Source organism: Musca autumnalis, unplaced genomic scaffold, assembly GCF_047663935.1.
Source record: "Musca autumnalis isolate F117 unplaced genomic scaffold, ASM4766393v1 scaffold_3, whole genome shotgun sequence".
NCBI lineage: Eukaryota > Metazoa > Arthropoda > Insecta > Diptera > Muscidae > Musca > Musca autumnalis.
Window position 1 is genome coordinate 137,238,797 of NW_027411866.1, and position 13,510 is coordinate 137,252,306.

Sequence of the window (13,510 nt, forward strand, 5' to 3'; positions counted from 1 at the left end):
TACACCAAAACAAATTGTACCAAGTTCTGTACCATTTAGTACTTTTCATAGTATGTATTTTTAAAGTCACAAATTGTAGAATTCCACAACCACATATATCAGCCCTACACTGACATTAATACCAAATAATAACAGTAATATTTATTTCAAATGTTTATCCGTTTGTCCAATAACAAATTTAACCAGACTTAGTACCATTTAGTACTTTTCGTACACATAAGTACGAATTTCCAAACCAACCCTCATATCTCAATCCTCCACTTCAACAGTAATCTTAATTCCAAATTTCAGGTTTCCAGCTCTATACGTTCACTCAAATCCAAATTGTAATAAATTTAGTACCATTTAGTACTTTCCGAACACATGATTACGAATTTCCCAAACCATTCTCTTGTATAAACATCACTTCCTAACCTTGATTTCCATACCAAATTCCAAGATTCTAGCTATATCCGTTCAAAATATACAATTGGTACTAAATTTGTTAACTTTTAGTACTTAACGTACACTTATAGGTCGAAATTCCAAAAACCCTTTGGTACATCTTTCTAACTCTCCATCAGTGGCCCTCATTCCAAATTTCAGAATTCTAGCTCTTCCCTTTTGCCTAATACAAAGAGTAGCATATTTAGTACCTTTTAGTACTTTTCGTACCTTTCTAGTTCGAATTTCCAAAAACCCAGCCTTATCTCATCTCTACACGCCAACAGCAACCCACAGTCAAAATTTCAGCTTTCTAGCTTCAGCGGTTTCGTCTGGGCGATGATATGTCAGTCAGTCAGTCACTCACTCATCACTAAGCTCTTTTATACAGGGTGTTTTTTTAAGCTAGATAGAACTTTAAATTGTAAAAAGTAACACAAAAAATTAAATTTTGATGAAACTTTTTTTTTATTTGTTTCAGTATACTCTGACAAATCATCATGAATAGACTCACGCTTGAACAACGCTACGAAATTATCCAAATTTACTTTGAAAATCAGTCGTCGATTCGCGCAACTTATATCGCAAAATTGTGTTCAGCGATGAGGCGCATTTTTGGCTTAACGGGTTTGTTAATAAGCAAAATTGCCGCATATGGAGTGAGACCAATCCACAAGAGACCCTACAGACTCCATTACACCCAGAAAAATGCACCGTATGGTGCGGTTTTCACGCTGGTGGCATCATCGGACCTTATTTCTTCAAAAATGAGGCCGGAGCTCGCGTTACGGTCAATGGAGATCGTTACCGCACCATGATCAATGATTTTTTGTTTGAAAATATGGATGACATTGATCCGGAGGAGATGTGGTTTCAACAGGATGGCGCTCCGTGCCATACGGCGAACGCAACCATCGACTTATTGAAATCAAAATTTGGCGATAAGTTGATTTCGAGAAGTGGACCTGTCAATTGGCCTCCAAAGTCGTGCGATTTGACACCTCTCGATTATTTCCTGTGGGGCTACGTGAAGTCACTGGTTTATGCTGATAAACCAGCAACAATTGATGCCTTGGAGGCCAGCATTGTTCGTGTTATTCGTGACATACGGCCAGCAGTGCTCGAAAAAGTGGCCAAAAATTGGACGTCCAGAATGCACTTCGTCAAGAACAGCCGCGGTGCCCATATGCCCGAAATCATTTTCAAATGTTAATGTCACGTATTGATCTTTCGAATAAAAAAAATTTTTGATTACAATTTAATTTTTTGTTTTATTTTTTACAATTTCAAGTTCTATCGAGCTTAAAAAACACCCTTTATATATAGATTAAAACTAAATATTAAATTTCAGCCATATCGGAAGGACATTGAGGATAAAACACTCAAAATATCGAAAATGGGGAAGATCTATATCAAAACGTGAACCGATATAGCCCATTGTCAATACCAAGCATTTTAGAAGTAATATAAATTTCTATACCAAATTTTAAAGCTCTATCTTAAAAAATTTCGAGCTGTATCTTGATTTCAACAGAAGTACGGACGGACAGATGGACATGGCAATTTCGAGTTATAATTTTTTACTGATGAAGAATATATATACGTTATAAGGCCTCCGACGAATATTTCTATGTGTTACAAACGGAATGACAAATTTTAGTTATAGCCTCCACATTATGTTTCTCCCTATTTTCTTTAATTGTAAGAATCATCCAAATCGTCAGCTTTTTCTTGGTCTGTTCTTTTTTGTTTTGTGGAAAAAGCTGAGTAGGTAAAACAAGTTTTGATGTACGTAGACTTTATTCAATATTAGACCCAAAAACATCGGGTCGGGATTGGGGAGATGACGTCTAATCAATTAAGACATCCTCATTCTTATCCTCCTATTCATTATAATTGAAAGATGTATTTAATCATATCTGTTAACACTTTAGTTCGAATTCTGTATAGCGATTCTGAATTACAAGAGTTAAGGAGCAATTGAATATCCAAACTTGCCATATATTTTTATATTCTACCCACTGTTCGTTTAATATACAATTTCTGCAATTTAAAATATACCTAAATAGGAAAAAACCAACTCAAATATTTCATTTGGTCACTGAATTTATTTAGCCCCTGTTGTATGCTCAACACTTTGAATCTACAAAGTGACTGAATATATTTTCAACATTAATTCTCTGCTAAATAAATACTTTGTGGTATTTGTTAACCTTAAAAATCCCCAGATACGTTTTCAATTTCTTTGTTTTCTTTTAGTCTTTCATTCATTCATTATCACTAAAGATAAACAAAAGCTGGTTCGGCATTAATACCTAAAACCACAAAAATAGAAATCGTATTGGAGAAAGGAGAAATATTCTTGGAATCATAAACCATGGCTGCCACCTACTACTCTACTCGAGGCTACAACTTGATGGTCATGCAAAGTGTTGACATTAGTTGTGCTTGGATTCATGCATCAGCATATTTATGATGCGTAAATAATGGGGAAGGACGTTTCAACAATTCGAAATGTCTTCATTGAAAACGATGAAGAAGAAGAGGCAGCAACAGGAATATTGAATGGCATAATAATAGTGTGTAAGCATTTGGTAGCATTTGGTCAATAACACAAAGCTACAAAATAACGAAGAAGTTACTAGAGATTTATCATGTAGTACATGAAAGACGAACTTAAGCAAGGGTTCGGATTGTTATACAATATAATACAATTATGTCCGGAGGACAATAAAAACGGGACAAAATCGATTAGTTGTCAAAGGGAACCGTACCTAAAATCTTTTGAACAAATTTTTTGTAGAATATTTAGATGCTGAAAAATCGCATCACTACGGTTAAAGAAATAAAGGACGAAAAGGACATGAAATTCATTGAGTTAGAAGAATCAAATGTTCCACAAAAATTTTCCCCAATCGATTTGACTGAAGACATGTCACCTCAAAATGAAGCTACAGCGATGCCAAACATAGATATGGAGCTATTTGCCCAAGTATTATAGGGAATACCTATGGCGAAAATTTCCTTTTGAGTTTTTAGTATACTCATCAAGGACTTTCATATCCAAAAGAAATTTTCCACCCCCAGACTTTGAGTTCCATTTTGTGTCACAGTGTTATCTGAAGGGGACACTGACATCCCCGTGGTATCACAAGGGGAGCTACCTTTAACAACCTCCTAAAATTTCAAAAATGCCTGGTTACTCCTTTACACAATAACAAATTGTAAAAAATTCTCTACCATTTAGTACTTTTCATAGTATGCATTTCCAAAGCCATCTCCATTTCTTAACCCCACATACCAACAGTGACTATAAGAAGAAATTTTGGAAATCCAGCTCTGTTCCTACATCCGATATAACATTTAGGTCGCTTTAGTAATTTTCGTACATTTTTGGTACGTACATTTATCTCTCTTTTAATTTAGCCATACAATCAGAAGATACTTCCTGCGACCTCTGCACCACCGTTTCACCTGGTAACCGTAAATTTTGCCAATAAACCATTTCTGCAGGAGTAGCTTCCAAATACTCCTTAAAAGTGGACCGCAGGCCAAGCAATACAATTCGCAATGTTTCGTACCAATTTTGAGAATTTTCTCTTGCCATTATGGATGCTTTCAACTGTCTATGGAACCTTTATACCATACCATTAGCTTGTGTATGATACGTCGTAGTTTGTATTCTATGACTTCCTAATAAATGCATCAATTCTGAGAAAAGTTTAGAAGTGAATTGTGCTCCCTGATCACTACCCAGCAAAATGTTCGATGCCAAAGATGTCATTCAATCATGGGTGCAAGTGATCTGGCATGTCATCTTTTTAGCATCTTCATCGATGAATTTTATATGAACGTGGACCCCAAAAGATGCTATTCATTTTTGGATACAAAGCATTTCGTTTACATCAATGCTTTGACATGTCATTTTCACTAATGCTTTGGCATGTCATTTCCACCAATGCTTTGGCATGTCATTTTCACCAACCCTTTGCAATGGCATTATCATTACGACGAGAGTTTTAAAAACGTTGGTTGTGATTTCGAGTCTCCGACAACATCAAGAGTCTCCGACAATTAATCTATTAAATTTAGAAAACATTGTAAAAATAAAAACACAAAATTCATCTCTATTGGATAGATGGAATGGATTAAAATGCTGATGGAAAGATCGGATCTTTCACGACTTCCTTTGCATGGGTTCAAATGCTGATGAAAAGATCGGATCTTTCACGACTTCCTCTGGATTGGTTCAAATGCTAATGAAAAGATCGGATCTTTCACGACTTCGCTTGAACCACTGCAAAAGATGCCATGAAATCACGTCATCTCATGGAACCCCTTCCTTCAAATTTTGCTAGGTACTGATGCTCGTTAGATGGTGGTAAGGGACCACCGATGTCAATATGGATATGTTCAAACCTTCCTTTAGGAATTTCTATTTTTTCAATAAGTGATTTAGTATGCCGAGTAATCTTTGCTTTTTGGCAACATAAAGAAGCCTTAGCCCAAGTGTTAATTTCTTTGCATATTTTTGGCCAAAAATGCCTACTCGATGTCAATTTCCTTGTAGCTCTTATTCCAGGATGTGACAAACCGTGCATTTGATCAAAAAATACTTTACGCATGTTAGCAGGCACATATGGCCTGAGAGTTCGCATCGAAGTTTCACACCACAACTGTATATTCAAACAAGTAAGAAAAGTCTATAGTCGGACGGAGCCGACCATGGGATACCCTATACCACTATCCCTGGACAATCGCTCTCGACGGAACTTCTTTTTAATTATCAAATATCAGAGATGTAATGTATAATACTTAATACTTATGACCAAAACCAAAAAGTTATGTAGCATGACAAGGACATTTTTGTAGCTGGAAAGGAAAATTTAGTTCACACAAACTAAAATGTAATGAAACCCACTTATGTAGTACTACTACTTCCGTTGTTTAACCGCTACGTTATTGAAATTTTTACCAATTTCACACAAAAGTTTCAGTCCATTTAACCCGCTAAGTATTATCTGATCTTCACGTTGATTTGTACGCTTCTTCTTCATCATAAACTCAAACTTTGTTTAAAATGTTGCGGGTTATTATTTTGACCTACAGAGCCGCTACAAAATTGGTTAAAATTTTGTTTTTGGTCCATTTCATCCCCTGAACATTTCGCGATCATCACTAAAAACTAATCATTTCTATTCTGGCCCGAACCCAACCTCCTTCAAAAATTCGTTACAATCGGTCCATAATTGCGGCCTTAAGCATGTTTACAATTTTTAATGGACGGACACACATCGCTTAATCGCTTTATCTCGTCGAGATATGAATTTCGGCATACCAAATAAGGGGTTTAGAACGAATATTTCGTGGTGTTACATAAACTTGTGGAGATAAAAATTTAGTTCTCTACACAGAACCGATTATATTATTGGCAGTAGGCCCGTTATCTAGCAAACACTTTATTGCAATTTACATCAGAGGAAAGGTCAATAGTTTTTTTTCCATATGTAGGCTACTTTGCGAAATATATGTATATGTCCTCAAGGAATTAAAATATTGACCAAAAATAAAATTTGTATATTTTTCATACAAAAGTAATGGTCCATTTCACCCGCTAAAGAATATCCGATCATCATTCAAAATTGTAGGCATCTTTTTCGACCTATACTCTTACCCGGTGCAAAATTTCGTAACTATTGATGTATAATTGCGACTTCTAGCGAGTTTATTGTTACACTACAAACAAATAACGGAATATATTAGGCTGTAACTCTGTTATCTGATCATAATTGGCATCAATTGAAAGGTCAAGCTTTCCACTTTCAAGTATATCTCACTTGTCCGGAATGTCACTGTCATACTATTCCCTTATTTAAAATTACGCGTGGATCGGACTATTATTGAGACCTACAGAGCCGCTAGAAAATTGGATAAATATTATGTTTTTGGTCCATTTCACCCGCTAAATATTTCACGATCATCACCAATAAGAATAGGGATCTATTCTGATCTGAACCCGACCTCCAATTTCGTGACGATCGGTCCATAATTGCGGCCTGGAGCGTGTTTACAATTTATAATGGACAGACGGACGAACGGACACACATTTCAAAATCGCTTTATCTCTACGAGATATGAAGATTGGTATACCACATTGGGGGTCTCCGACGAATATTTCGCGGTGTTACATGAATTTTTACCAAAACAAACTTATAATACCCTTTTCCACATTGTGGTATAGGGTATAAAAATCTATTTCGATGGCTTTCAGATTGAGATGCTTATTCCTATCAAGCAAAATGTCTTTGTCGTCGCCGTCCTTTTCCCGCTCCGCATATAACCATTTCAAATTTAAATCGCTATTTGCAATTGCTTCAACTTCAAAAAACCTGGAAAGCGTATCCGCAACCAAATTTGACTCTCCTTTCACATATCGAATGTCACTGGTAAATTGTGGTATAAACTCAAGATGTCTAGTCTGTCTTGGACTTCTTTCAGTTTTCGAATTCAGTGTAGAAATCAGCGGTTTATGATCCGTAAAGACTGTGAACTGCCTACCTTCTAACATATGTCGAAAATGTTTTATATTCATATATATTGCTAACAGCTCGCGATTAAACGCACTGCAATTGCACTCGGATGGACTCAGTTTTTTTTGAAAAGAAAGGTAAAGGTTCTACTCTGTAAAAATGATGTAAAAGTACCTTCATTGCGAAACTTTCCTTCAGTAGTCCAAAATCCAGTGTAGCGTCTTTAGTCCATTCCAAAAGTTTTTTGCTTTTTCTCTAGTGCCTGTCCGATCATTCTATTTATAGGAGAAGCCATCTCAGCTAATTTTAGAATATATCTATGGTAATAATTCACCATTCCCATAAATTTATTAATTTGCTTTATGGTAGTTGGTCGCTCAAATTCGCGAATTGCTCAAATGGCTTAATTCCCGTTGCTGATATGTTGTGGCCAAGAAAATCTACATTTGAAACTCCCTGGTTTAATATTCAAACCATATTCAACTAATCTTTTGAAAACTTTATCCAAATGTTCGTCTGCCATCGGAATCTGGTAAGGTGTTAAGCGCGCACCAAGTCTATTTTTGAAAATACACTATTTCCTTTCATATCCATGTTGAAGGCTTGAATATGTGGCAAGGGATACCTATCAGTAGGCCTATTCAGTAACTTTTTAACAACTTTACTCATTGTTTATTTTACAACAATTTCATTTGTTTGTTTTGTAGTTGTTACAAAAACAAAAGAAATTTTAACAACTTTTAAATCGATAAAAGTTACAGAATAGGCCTACAGGTTCTGTTACACAATTCAACCTTCTGAAATTTCCACAGGGACGCCAATCATCTCCGTCTTTCTTAGGGACTAAATGTAAAGGCGAACAAACACTTGAATTTGATGACTTTCACACGCCTGTTTTAACCGTATACTCGAACTCTTTTCGCGCTAGTTTGAATTTAACTGGATCTAATCGTTAGTTATTAACCTATGCACAGTAGAATGCTTAACTGGATTTGATTAGTCTGGTTCAGTTATGAGTGATGGATACTTCCTTAACAGTTCTGTGTAACGATTTTCGACAGCAACTATTTTAGGTAAAGCCATATCGCACAACTGACCGTTCGCTTTTGTCGAAGCATTCGTTAAATGGTCAAGTAATGCCAGATTCTTAACATCTATAAGTAGGGCGTATTTGTGTAAGAAATCGGCTCCAATTATAGGTTTCTCTATATAAGCTATTGTAAAAACGAATGGAAATTCACGGCGTAATCCTAAATCAACATTTAATAGCTTTTTGCCGTATTTTGAAATCGAAGTACCATTTGCTGCGGTTAAAACTAAATCGGATTTCCATTTTTCATTAACGCCACTATCAATTAAATATTTAATTTTGTTTGTTTTATCGTTAACAAAAACGCGACGTGTAGATATTTGCTCGTGGTTGTCTGCGGCGTGCAAATGAACACGGCTCTTCACATTTTTTAGCGTTCTCCCCAAATGTATAGTGAAACTTACAAAGGCAATTTCTGCTATCAGATCTTGGTCGGGATCGCGATCTGTTTCTCGAAAATCTGCGGCCATTATGTGTTCGATAATCATTTAGTTCTCTTCTAATTGAAGACATTTCCGCAGAGATATTCTAAAATTCCTCACACAAACAGCTTGTCATTTGCGTCAAGTTGTCTACTATCCTTTTAAATTCGTTACCTGTTTTTCCGGAAGTTACGACACTTGCGACTTCATCTTCCATATTTTATCTGCTAATTTGATCAGTTCCGATATGTCAGTAACTGCCGAGCTAGTCAATGAAACGGACAGCTTTCTCGGCAATTTCTTTATCAAGAGTTGCTTTAAAATATCTATACTTAAATTATTTCCTGCCAGCAAAAGTAAGGAACGGTAAAATTCAGATGGTTTGCGATATTAATGTGTAATATAAATTTCATTGAATTACCTTGAAATGCTTAATCAAAATGAATTTTCCACGTCTTGATTTGACTCGTTTTAGTTTGTGATCACGAAGAGAGCTTAACGTCGATGTTGCATTTTCTTCTGGATTCCTTGACTCGTACAAATTATTCTTTTTCATGGAAACCCACCATAGCTGCAACAATAATCTTCCTTTATATTTGATTGATGTCTTTGAAGCCCGCAATAGTTCTGGTTCTTGAATTAAATTTCGGGTTAAATCTTGTTTCAAAAGCTTCGATGCCCGTAAAAGTTCAGGCTCTTGAATCCAATTTTAAAGTCTTGTTCAACAATAAGGAATCGGCAAAGAGAATCCTGATAAAAAAAATTGTTCTTCTATATGCTCCTGGCAGGATCGCCAAATGTAGGGACCCGATTTATATTTTGTAGAAACGTGTTTATTTAATAATAAGTTTTTATCGAATGACATACAATTAATAATGAACAAATATGGAAAATTCAATATAATTATTCAAAGCTAACTTGATGAAAATACATAAACAATTTCAAAGTACATATTTATAAAAAGAATGTGTTACGTCCCCATAGTACACAACAGCCTCAGTCCTACACTCTAACAGTAATCTTAATTCAAATTTTCAGGAGTCAAACTCTATTTGTTCATTAAAATCCATATTGTATTTCGTACATATAAGTATGACTTTACAAAACTACCTCCATATCTGAATCCTACACTCCAACAGTAATCTAAATTCCAAATTTTAGGTTTCCAGCTCTATCCGTTCACCCAAATCCAACGTGTTCTAAATTTAGTACTTTTCGTACACATAAGTACGAATTTCTAAAACCATTTCTTTATATCAGAACCACTTCCCAACCTTGATTCCCATACCAAACTTCCAGATTCTTGCTATACCCGTTAAAAATATACAATTGATATACAATTCAATAACTTTTAGTACCCTTCCAGTGCGAATCTTTCTAACTTTCCATTAGTGACCCTCATTCCAAATTTCAGAATTCTACCTACTCCCGTTTGCCTAATACAAAGGGTACCATATTTAGTACCTTTTAGTACTTTTCGTACCCTTCTAGCTCGAATTTCCAGAAACCCAGCCTTATCTCACCCCTACACAACAACAACAACCCACACTCCAAATTTTTATCTCACCCCTACAAAATTGTGTGAAGGTGCCCACTAATTCGGAAAGTTTCTCCGAATGCTGAACGAAGTCGTAAAAATACTCGAATGAAAAAATGAAATTTTAAGGGAATTTTCGATTTTCTGCACAATTTCTGAAAAAAAAACTCTAAAAGAAAAGAAAATAGACTGAAAATAGGATGAATTTGGGATACTTTTTCAGAATATTGAAAAAAATTCTGATGTTTGATGCGATATTCGGAAAATTATCGAACGTTTGATCCTTTATTCGGAAAAAATCGGAAAATTTTCGAAAGTTTTATCCGAAAATCGGAACAAACTCTGGCGATTTATACGAAATTCAGAAAATTTTCAAATGTTTGATGCGAACTTCTCAATAAAATTTTTTCTTTATTTGGTGAACTTTGGGTTTAATAGTATTAATTTTAAAACGCAGTCTTTATACCCTCAGCCTTTAGGCTATGAAGGGTATATACACTTTCATACGGGCAAAATGTGCCTCATCGAAATAATGGTTTTAGACCCCAAGTATGTTTGGACGAAATGTGTTTCAGACAATTTGGAGTCGATTGAGCAATGTCCGTCCGTCTGTCTGTCTGTCTGGCTGGCTGGAGCGCACGATAACTCTCGAAGGGATGAACCGATTCGGTTCAAATTTTGGCTTTCGTAATATTTTGTCCAAACTTAGTTTAAGTTCGAAGATGAGCTATATCGGTCCACTCCTTCCGGTACCTCCCCCACAAAAGTTCGAAAATGTTCGGAAAATTTGTACGCACGATAACTCTTGAAAGGTGTAACCGATTTGGTCCATACTTTGCCCATCGTGGAGCGTGTACCAGACTTAGATCAGGTTTTAATATGGACTCAATCGGTCCACTCCGTCGGGTACCTCCCACACAAAATTTTGGAAAAGTTCAGTTTTTTTTTGCTTTAGCAACTTGTATTCACTGCCCTCCATACGACGGTATAAGTTTCATCAGGGGCAAGTCCATACTTCCTGAGAAAATAGCCTGAAAGTTGCAAAAAACCCCTATGACACCGTGAGAGGAGGTTGGAGGGCAAAATAACTCTCGAACAGGTCTGCCGATTCGGTCCAAAGTTTGGCCTTAGTAATATTTTGTCCAAACATAGTTTAAGTTCGAACATAAGCCATATCGGTCCACTCCTTCAGGTACCTCCCCCAAAAAAGTTCAAAAATGTTCGGAAAAATTGTGCGTACGATAACTCTTGAAGAGAGTGGCCGAATTGGACCATACTTTACACATCCTAATATATCTACCAGATATAGATCAGGTTTAAATATGGACTATATTTGTCCACTACATCCGGTACCTCCCACTCAAAATTTCGGATACATGTTCACTTTAAGACCTGCTTTCGAGTCACTTTGATTTTTGTTGAAGCAACTTGCATTGCTGCCTCAATTGCGATGGTAAAAGTTGTTTCAGGGGCAAGTCCATACTTCTTGTAGTGGCTGGAGATCCATTCTTTTTAGTATCTCCTCCGCAAAACTTTTGATATTAAATCCTAATCAAAATTTTTGTCAGTTCAAACGCCCAAAATTTTTAAAACTCCCTAAATACATGCGTTTTTTGGAAAAAAAAATTGTTTCAATATACACAGGCTGAGGGTATATCTCTGTCGGCAAAGCCGACTGATACTTTTTTACTTGTTTTTAACAAGGTTTCCATGTGTCATCATGCTGTTGTTTTTTATTTGACGTATCTAAAATAGAATTATCAATATTAATTATTATAAAAAACCTAAAAAACCTTTCCCGAAATTAAATCAATTTTAACTACATCCCACTTTAAATAAAACTTGTTTTAAAATTTAAAAACAACAAACCCGATTTTTAGCTGAATTATTTTACAACAATAAAATAATACACATATCAACAAAACTGCCAAAAGTGAATCTATTATAAAAACATTTTACAAAATGTGTTTACAAAATTTTGCATTTTTTTTTAATTTTTTTTTAAATACACAAAAATTTGTTCTTCTAGGTCTTACTCACTTAACTGCTGCGAAATAACTAAAACACCAGCTACAGCATGCATGGCTTTGTTGAGAGTCGTTCCACAACAACAAATTTATTAACGTTTACGAATTTTTGTATACAAAGTATAGAAAATCATAATCAGGTGGATACTATCTACTTGGATTTGTCGAAAGCGTTTGACAAAGTCTCTATCAACAAAGTTGGAAAAGATGGGATTTCATTCCAATTGTTTACTTTGGATTAAATCGTATCTGTCACATAGAACTTATATGGTGTCTATTGATGGTATAAATTCAGAACCTTATGTTGCCAATTCTGGGGTACCTCAAGGTAGTATCCTTGGCCCCCTCTTATTTAATCTTTTCATAAATGACATATCCAAATGTGTTTCACATTCTCACTGCCTATTATATGCAGATGATATAAAACTCTTTAAGTCCGTTAGAAGTCTTTTAGATGCTACGCTGTTACAGTGTGATTTAACAGCAATTAATAATTGGTGCCAAAACAATCTTTTAAAGTTGGATTATGATAAATGTTATTACGTGTGTTTTAGTCGACTGCGTTCACCAATAGTCATGGAATACTACATTGCAGACAAACATATATCTCAAGTGTCAGAAATTTTAGATCTAGGTTTATTATGACTCGAAATTAAATTTTAATGCTCATATTGATTACATCATGCCTAAAGCGTATGCCCTTCTTGCTTTCATTAAGCGACAATGTACTGATTTTGTTGATCCTTATATTCGTAAGCTGATATACACTACACTTGTTAGGCCTAAGTTAGAGTATGCTTTGATTGTTTGGAATCCCACATCAATTACTCAAATTAATCGTATAGAAAAGCTCCAAAAGAAATTTATAAAATTTGCTCTTTTTTCTTTAAACTTTACAAACCCTGTGCCATCTTATGAATCACGTTGCACTTTAATTCATTTACCGTTGCTATACAATCGTAGATGTTTACAAACTATTATGTTTCTATTTAAACTTTTTAACGGATCTATAGACTGTCCACATCTTTTAGAACTAATATGTCTTCATGTGCCTAATCGATCTTTAAGGAATACTGAGTACTTTTATATACCTTTCCATAGAACTATGTACGCTATGAATGAACCAATATTAAAAGCCCTTAGAGAATTCAACAGAGTTAATATGCGATTTAATTTAGATTTCTCATATAAATACCTGAAATTTAAACAATTGTTAGAAAATATATATTATTAAGCATTAGTCTGTAAGGAACATATATCTTCCATAGACGAAATAAATAAATAAACAAAACCAAGAAATTTTCCTTGCCGTTGATTGTATACAATCAACTCTCAACCGAAGTTCGGGAATTTTGCTCGCGAGAAAAAGAAACGAATCAAAATTTCTTTTCAGATTATGTGCAGAGTACTCGGAAACTAATCGAAAAAAAAAAACGAATTAAAATGTCCCTTCAGAGTTTGTGCAGAGTTCTCGGAAGTTA